This window comes from Hyperoodon ampullatus (assembly GCF_949752795.1).
Source record: "Hyperoodon ampullatus genome assembly, chromosome: 8".
Taxonomy (NCBI): Eukaryota; Metazoa; Chordata; class Mammalia; order Artiodactyla; family Ziphiidae; genus Hyperoodon; species Hyperoodon ampullatus.
The window spans coordinates 44,870,356-44,879,870 of NC_136921.1; the positions used below are offsets into that span (position 1 = coordinate 44,870,356).

At 40.2% G+C, this 9,515-nt stretch overlaps 1 protein-coding gene across 1 annotated transcript in view; it reads right to left on the reverse strand.

Annotated features, from left to right (window-relative positions):
- The window catches only part of LOC307057494 (endonuclease V-like), a gene marked incomplete at both ends in the record, with an annotated part of 37,798 nt that overhangs the window by 27,367 nt on the left and 916 nt on the right, over positions 1 to 9,515 (reverse strand).

Below are 9,515 nucleotides of genomic sequence, written 5' to 3' on the forward strand. Positions count from 1 at the left end.
CTACAGCAATTAAATGCTATGCTGGCAATTGAAAGCCAGACTGGCCCATACTGAACTGGTAAGAGTGAAAGGATGTGGGTCAGGGTCTCAGGAGTATCTATTATACTAGCTAAAAACTTGGGAAGGCTATTATAGAAGAGACTGCAATGTGACCACCCAAGGACTAAAGCAAGCCCAGATATATGTACTTACTGTTTTTTCAGTGTTTGCTTTTAAATTGAATTTGAGTGGCTGTGGGTACTACCATGCTCTCTCCAGTTTGCCTCAGGCCCCATCAGTCTCTCCTGGCTAGTTTCATACATTTACATTTCTCGTCCACTCTTGGAGTTTGCCACCCCTGGAGGAAATTCAAATCTAAGATGATAAGCAGGTGTGAAGGTCACTGCCAACTGTGAAAATCTGTGATGCTATGACTAGATGATCCCTTAAACTCTTTGCAACAATGAAAGTCTATAATTTAAGTATATGCTATCTTTTAAATTATCTCTGCAAGGTCCTTGAGGGCAGTAGCACAGGCCTGTAAATACTCTTGATTGATTAAAATGCAATTATGCATTTCTAAATGCTAATAAACAGAGATATTCATGTATAAATTCATTGTACCACTATTACTGTTTGCACCATAAAAGTGTAGCTTGAGGGTTTCCCTGATGGTGCAGTGGTTGAACGTCCGCCTGCCGATGCAGGGGACACGGGTTCATGCCCCGGTCCGGGAAGATCCCACATGCCGCGGTACGGCTGGGCCCGTGAGCCATGGCCTCTGGGCCTGTGCGTCCGGAGCCTGTGCTCCGCAACGGGAGAGGCCACAACAGTGAGAGGCCCACCGCAAAAAAAAAAAAAAAGAAAAAGAAAAAAAAAACGCTCTTTGCTTCTCAAATATGATAAAATAGGTCAATAAATGAAATAAGACTCGTTCTGTTGCTGCTCTCGACTTCCTGCAACAGTCTCTGCCTTAGTCCTTTTACCTCCAGTGTTTTTCTCTAGGTCCTATTTCAGAATTCACATTTTATTATTTCGACATATTTGTTCTTTTACTTGTTTAAAGGAGATTTACAGAAGCTTTCTAATTTCCAAGTGAAATCCTAGGCTATAAGAACCGTAAGTCAGGAGGAGAGTTAACATGGTTTGACAAAGCCTGTAGGCCTCAAGATTCTACTTCAAAAACTGAAGGGCTTGTCTTCTCTGTCAAATCCACTTCTCTTTTCTTGAATTCCCTACGCACAGCACATTCTTAAAGGACCTTGACCTAGATTCTCCCTTGGGTAAGCCTCTCTCTGGATGTGCTTACATCTGGGGCAGCTTCCAAAGGCACTAATCCGGGGAGCAGGCCGCAGGACAGAGTGGCAGGTGCCGTTTGCATTTCCCTTTGTGACAAGGGAGAGCACTCATTCTGCTCTATTGAAGGGGGTGGGGGTGATTCAGGACGATTATAAGAACCTGGGGTGGGCACCAAGTGCTCTAGGTCTCTGTTTCCCTGTAGCATCTAGCACATTCCTCAGCCTCACGTTAGCTATTTTGGTGATTGTCAGTTATTTGACTGATCGACCTCCACTCTCTGTGCCAGAACTTCCCTCCCCTACTGCTCTTGAGTGAGCCTCATACTCATCCCTCATAGTTCTGCTCCTCCTCTTAAAGCTCCGGAGCCAGCCCTCCCCTCCTGGACAGCCCTGAAGTCTACACTAGGCGTCCCTTCTTTGAGCTTCCCTAAGACCTTCTGCTTATACTTATCATAGCCTAACCATTCTGTATTTTAATTGTATCCTGACTTCCCCACCTTGTTCCCCACCACCTCTCCCCCTACACTAGGCTATGAGCCTATAGAAGGCAAAGATTTTTTTATTTCTGGTGTCTGGAACATTATAGATTCCTTATAAATGTTTGCCAGTGAATAAATAAGAATATACTCGTGCTGGTTTTGGAAGTCTGCTTTATCAGGTGGAAATATCAACTACAAGTAAAAGAAAAGCTAGCTAATTTGTATTGGCTTGTATAAATAGACGTTTCTTTTTCTGGTGTAAAAAATTTTTTGGAGAAAAGCAGCTGCTGACTGTGGTTTAGAGGTGCAAGTGGTCAGGGTCAGGGGCTCTGTCATTCACTTGGTCTTTCCTTTATGGTCACAAGATAGTTCTTTTTCTTTTTTTCTTTTCTTTTCTTTTTTTTTTTTTTTTTTTTGCAGTATGTGGGCCTCTCACTGTTGTGACCTCTCCCGTTGCAGAGCACAGGCTCCGGACGTGCAGGCTCAGCATCCATGGCTCATGGGCCCAGCCGCTCCGTGGCATATGGGATCTTCCTGGACCGTGGCACAAACCCCTGTCCCCTGCATTGGCAGGTGGACTCTCAACCACTGCGCCACCAGGGAAGCCCTAAGTGCCCAGCTTTTGAGATTAAGTGGAAAGAGGTTGTATTCGTTTTCTATTGCTGCCTAACAAATTACCACAAACATAGCAACCTAACACCAGTTTATCTTGCAACTTCTATATGTCAGGAGTCTGGTCACTGGTTAACTGAGTTTTCTGCTCGAGAAATCGCCAGGTTGCAATCAAGGTGTCAACTGGGACTGCGTGTCATCTGAGGCGTAGGGTCCTCTTTCAAGCTCACTGGTTGTTGGTAGAATGCATTTCCTAGGGCTGAGGTCTTCGGCTTCTGGAGGCTGCTCCAAGGCAGTTCACAACATGGCTCTTTGCTTTCCTCTAAGAAGCCAACAGGAAATTGTCTCTCTTTTGAAAGATTCATCTGATTATGTCAGGCGCACACAGGATAATCTCCCTTTGATTGACTCAAAGCCAACTTATTAGTAACCTAATCATGGGGACAATATCTCTTGATTCTGCCCATACTCCAAGGGAGGGGATTATACAGGGCATGTATATCAGGAGGCCATCTGAGAAGTCTGCCTTCCACAGGAGTGATGTCAACTGTGCCTTTCTCTTTCATCTGGAAAGCAATGGCTTCCCAGAATTCCCTTTTAATAGAGTTCTGCTTACATCTCATTGGTTAGAACTATATCACATGGCCACTTCTAGCTGTAAGAAAGGCTGGCAAGGAGGATATCTGGTTCTTCCAACTTCTATAGAGAAGGCAAGGAAAGGAGAGGGGATGGGAATGGGTATTGGATTAGTCTATTAATAGACAAAATCACCCCGTCAGATCTCCTAGAGACCTTAATTATACAATGTTAGATCTAGAAAACTAGAATCTTCAGAAACTAAAGGTCATTCAGTACAACTTTCTATTGATATTTTCTAGGTAATGAAGCCAAGGTCCCGAGAACTCATGCGACTTCCTTGAAGTCGTGTATTATTTCCTTTGAAGCACCAACCAAAATTTAGTAACCCTAGCATATTCAGCTTCTTAGGAGTTTAGTTTATCAAATCTCCAGGAAAAAAGTTATACAAATTAACTGATGATGGAATAATCTCTCTTGAAGTCGATCACTGAGCCACTTTCCTGTCACATAAAACTGGTTTCTATATTCTAATCATGATTGTGGAGCAACCAGCTTGGACAGGAGGGATGGCTGGTAAAGCATAGGTGCAGAGGATAAGTCTGCATGAATTCAGAGAAAGAAGACATATTCCTGGCCTGGGAAGTCAGGGAAAACATCAAAGAAGACTGGCATTTGAGATAGGCCTTAAAGGACAGGTAAAGTATAGCATGGGGAGATCAGAGGAGGGTATTCCAGGTAGAGAGAAACATAGAAACAGGAACAGATGTGTTAAACTACAAAATGTGCAAGGAGAAAAGAGATCAACTTCATTTGACCAGGCTAGCTTCAGAGAAATCTATAAAAGGCTGATTTATTAGCCTAGGAAAGAGGTAATGCTGACCTGAACTTGGAGGGTGACAGTGGGAATGAAAAGGATTGACAGTGGAATGGAAGGAGAGTTGTATGCAGTGATTGGACAGGACTTTTCATTGAGTCTGTAAATAGAGTGTAGAAAGTGAGTCTTGTTGATCTCCCAGTCCCATGGCCAGTGCCTGCATATGATTTGGGACAGAAGATAAAGGAAAGGATGGTATCAAGGACCATTTGAAGCTGGGTTGGAGGTTGGGAGGAGGTACAGAATTGAAAAGAATGTGTGGAATTCAGTTTTAGACATGTTGATCTCCAAGTGCCTCCTGAAACCCAGGGGTGCCTCTCTGATGTCTAGAGAGACACTCAAGAAGCAGATGTGCCTGGTTGTGTATACTGCAGTTTGCAGCTATGAGCGCAGAAAAAGAAGGTAGTGGAAAACTTTGGTGGAATACCTACATTGAAGAGGGAAGAAGATAAGCCAGAACACGAGAATAAGGAGCTGTAGAACTGACTGGAGGAAAAAGATTGTGGCTCCAAGAAGACAAGGGGCAAAGGTATTTAAGGATGGTAGCCAACAGTTTCTGAACAAGGAGTTTTCAGAGAGAATGGAGAGAGAAACAGCAAGAGTTTTAGGAATGATCAGGGAGGAAAAGAGGACAGCTAGTATAACGCACTTTCAGAAGTTTAATGAAAAGAGGAAAATCAGAGATGACAGAGCCTGGGGAAGCTGGTTTGGTTTATTTGCATTTTAGAATGAGAGTGACTTAGGCAGAGCTTCTGTCTGGGAGAATGTGTTAGAGGAAAAGGGGAGGGTAAGTATAAAAGAGATCATGCTAATAGGGGAGTCATAGCATCTGGAGGGTGCTGAAGGCTGGATTGAGAGAGGAATTGTCTTTTGAAGCATGAGGAAGACAAGAGGTGAGAAAAGGAAAGGAAGGCTTTCTCCATTGACCACCATGTTACCTCCCTGAATCTCAGTCTCCTCATCCATAAAGTCAAGTCGTTGGCCTAAGTGGACACAGAGTATGACAAACTCTATAATTTTTTGCTCTAGACATTTTATTTGGTGTTCTCTGCCCTCCCTTGCTGTCTTCAACCAGTCATTGCCAATAATGGTGATAATAGCAATAATGGCAGACACTATTTATTGCATGCCTCAAAGATCAGATCCAGTTAGGATAAATTCTGAAAAGCTACATGGTGAAGAAATCATTTGACTGTAACTTGAAGGATGGCATGGATATATATGTATATATTTAAAATGTCTTAGTATGTATTATCTAAAATCTTACAGGTAATGCAGTATAATGTTTATTTTATTGTTTCTTCTATTTCTTTCCTGAGTTCAATCAACTCTCATTTTATTTCTTCCTTGGTTTTGTGTGTGTGTGTGTGTGTGTGTGCATTTCTGTACTTAGCTTCTGAATTTGTCATTCAAAGTGTTTTTCATTATTCTCAAAAGCTTGTTTGAGGATGTATAATTCAGTTTAGAGAGTTGCGTTACAGTTAGGGAGTTTTCTTCTATTGTACTCTGCCATTAGTGGGGGCAGAAATTTGTATCAGTTGAACTGGATTCTTTCCTATTTTAGTAATTAGATGGAGACTAATCTGCATTTCTATGGACAGAGCTGGAGGTGTGGGGTTGTAGGATTCCTAGATCAAGAGCGCCCTCTTCTGTCAGTGTAGCAAAGTATGATTTCTTTTTTCTTTTTAAAATTTTGTTTGTTTGTACGGTTTTTTCTTGTGGAAAAGAAATAATAGGGGTAGGGATTGGGTTTACCTCCATTTTGGAGGGAGAGAGGGTCTGACAGGTTCCTTAGTTCCCCCCTCAAGTTTTCCCCCCCACCCTTCATGATTTCCAGAGGAACCCTCTAGACCCTTTTCCTTTGGACCCTTTTCACTTGGAAGCTTTATTTTTCCAAGACTGTCTCCTTGCACCCTGCACACACAGTTAAGTGCCTTCCACGTAGTAAGTGCTCTACTTAGATGCAGACTTTCTCTTTCTGGTAGTTTTAAATCAATCCTAAGTCCACCACCATGGTTTTTCCCAAACTGACTTTGTTTACCTGAGAGGATTCATCAGCAGTATGGAAGGCAGCTTTCTGGGATTTAATGTTTGTTTTTCTATTTATAGTTAATTTGAAATTTGGACATTCTCTGTTTTCTAGTTATGCTGAAGACATGGGTTTTATGTAGTTTTATTTGATCTCTTGTTCTCTGTGTGTGTGTGATTGTGTGTTTTTACAGGGGAGGGCAGTATGTTGGGAGATTTAGATTTACGCCACCACCATTATCTTGCCTACCTAGAATTCCTCCACAATGTTCACTGTAAGTCTCTCTAATTTGCCAAAAAAATACATAGGAGTCCACTGACTCAGATTATCTCATTGAGCTTTTTAAGCTTTTATCAGTTAAGAATTAAATTGGGCTGCTGGTTAAGAGACCCAGAAAACAGTGGTTTAAACTAAATAGGGGTTTTTCTTGTGAAACAAGAGGTAGGTGGTAGTGGGCCTTGGTTGAGCAGCACAGTGATGTCAATGTTGATATCTCTGTGACATCTTAACCTTTCCCTCATGGTGGCCATAGTTATGAGGGCTACTACACGTTCATCATACATCTAGAAGACAGCTGGGAAGAGGCAGAGTGCAAAGGGCAAAAGGCATTTGTCAACTATCAACTCCATTTTAAAGATCTTTCCTGAAAGCCCCAGGCAAAAATTTTTCCTTATGCCTGATTGTCCAGAGCTGGGCTAATGACAATCTCTAGCTGAAAGGAGAATGGGAAATGTACGGTGCTGTATTTTTTTGGTTTTTGTTTTGTTTTGTTTTGTTTTTCCTAAGCACATTATTGCCCACAACAAAATTGGGGAAGTAGGGGAAGTGAGGGGGATATTGGGTAGGCAATTAGCAATTCTCCTATACAGCTCCCAAATTCCAGAGTCAGAGAGTTGCTGATCTCCCACCATTGACTCAGAGACAATTACTAGACTGATGGTTACTGACCATCTTTGAGAGGTCCTGGGAGACGCCTATGTCAGGAAAAGGAAGAGAATGACAGAGGGACTGACCAGCTATGAAAAAGGGCCAAAATAAAGCAACACTAAACCTCTGTCTCAGGCTGATTGACCCTTACCTCGGGAGGGAGCAAAAAAGAACCCAATAAGCAATTATTTTTTTTAAAAAGCACATTAAGGAATGTCCCAGTTTGTAAACAAGGACACAGTTCTTTTCTCTTTTCTCCACTCTTTCTCTTAATGGAAGTAATTCTATAATGAAATTAGTTTTTTAGGAGGTAAAGCCTAGTGGAGGGTCATCTGCTGTCAGTGAGGAAAGATCTAATGGGCTAAATTTATTTCCAAAATGACACTCCTGGAAACTCCCATATATGATGCCCTCATAGATACATATCTCCAGATAATCCATTTAAATTATCCATTTGAATTTGCTGAAATATGTACACCTTTGTGTACATATTGGCTACTTTTGTAAGTATACCAATCCTCTGTGTATCCCAAGATTCATTTGAATCCTAAATGAGCCTTAAGGTTCATTTAAATGTATACAAAACCAGATACTGAAAAAATCTCCATACCCAAAGACAAGCATCCAAGTTTATAAACACACTCATTTATTTACTCCAGCAGACAGAATCTTGGCTTATAATGACTACATTTTGATCCACAGGAAAATCTTAGGAGATGTGAACTTCTGGTTCACATAGCTAACTGCTATGTGGCACAATCCAAACAGAATTGTTATCTTCTCTGAACATTGTTACCTCATCTTTAGAAGAATAGAATTGGTATGAGTGTTTCCTCAAAGTTCTAAGAGCCTATGATTTTAGAGATCCTTTTATTCAATTAGCATTTGCTCAATGTCTGCTATGTGCTAGGCACTATTTTACGCACTATGGGCACATTATAGTCTAGTAATTGCAGTGGAGGATTTCAAGTCAATTAAAACGAGAGGATAAAAAAATACCTAGGAATATTAACCAAAAAGGTGAAAGACTTATATACTGAAAACTACAAAACATTGCTGAAAGAAATTAAAGACCTAAATAAATGAAAAGACATCCCATGTTCATGGGTGGCAAGACTTAACGTTGTGAGGATGGCAATCATACTCAAAGCAATCTACAGATTCAACAAAATCTCTATCAAAACTCCAACGGCCCTTTTTGCAGAACTGGAAAAGCCAATCTTAAATTTCATATAGAATTTCAAGGGGCCCTGAAGAACCAAAACAATTTTAAAAAGAACAAAGTCAGAAGACCCACATTTTCTGATTTCAAAACTTACTACAAGCCCACAGTAATCAAAACAGTGTGATTCTGGCATAAAGATAGACATACAAATCAATAAATAAGATTGATAGTTCAGAAATAAACCCATACATCTACAGTCAGTATTTGACAAGGGTGCCAAGTCCATTTAATGGGAAAAGAGCAGTCTCTTCAGTAAATAGTTCTGGGATTTCCACATGCAAAAGAATGAAGTTGGACCCCTACCTCACACAATATACAAAACTTAACTCAAAATGAATCAGTGACATAAATATAAGAGCTGAAAACATAAATATCTTGGGAGAAAACATAGTAGAAAATCTTCATGACCTTGGATTTGGCAATAGATTCTTAGATATGACACCAGAAGCATGAGCAACAAAAGAAAAAAATAGATAAATTGGATTTCATCAAAATTAAAAACTTTTGTGCCTCAAAGGACATTATCAAGAAAGTGAGAAGTCAGCCTAAAGACTGGGAGAATATATTTGCAAATCATATATATGATAAAGAATTAATATCCGGAATATATAAAGAATTCCTCTAACTCAACAACAAAAAACAGACAACCCAATTAAAAACTGGGCAAAGGACTTGAATAGACATGTCTCCAGAGATATACAGATGGCCAATAGGCACATGAAAAGATGCTCAACATCACTAATCATTAAAGAAATGCAAGTCTAAATCACAATGAGATACCACCTCAAGCCCATTAGCATGGTTATTATCAAAGAAGAAGAAGGAGGTGGGGGGAAGGGTGGGGGGTAAAGAGGAGGGGAAGGAGGGGGAGGAAAATAACAAATGTTGGCAAGGATGTAGAGAAATTGGAACCCTCATCCATCACTGATGGTAATGTAAAATGGTGCAGCCAAAGAGGAAACAGTTCAGTGGTTCTTCAAAAAGCTAAACATAAAACTACTATATGACCTAGCAAATTCAACTCATAGTTATATACCCAAAAGAATTAAAAACAGGAACTTGAACAGATACTCGTATGCAAATGCTAATTTCAGAATTATTCACAATAGCTAAAGGGTAGAAACAACCCAAGTGTCCATTACAAATAAACAGAAATAAAATGTGGTATATACATGTAATGGAATATTATTCAGCCACATAAAGGAATAAAGTTCTGATATATGCTCCAACAAGGATGAACCTTGAAAACCTATGCTAAGTGAAATAAGCCAGACATAAGAAGGACAATTATTATATGATTCCACTTATATGAAATATCTAGAATAGGCAAATTCGTAGAGATAGCAAGTAGATTAGAGGGTACCAGGGGTTGAGAGAAGGGGAACAGGGAGTTACTGCTTAATGAATACAGAGTTTCATTTTGGGTGATGAAAAATTTTGGAAACAGATAGTGGTGATTGTTTGTCCAACATTGTGAATGTAATTAATGCCACTGAATTATACATTTAAAATT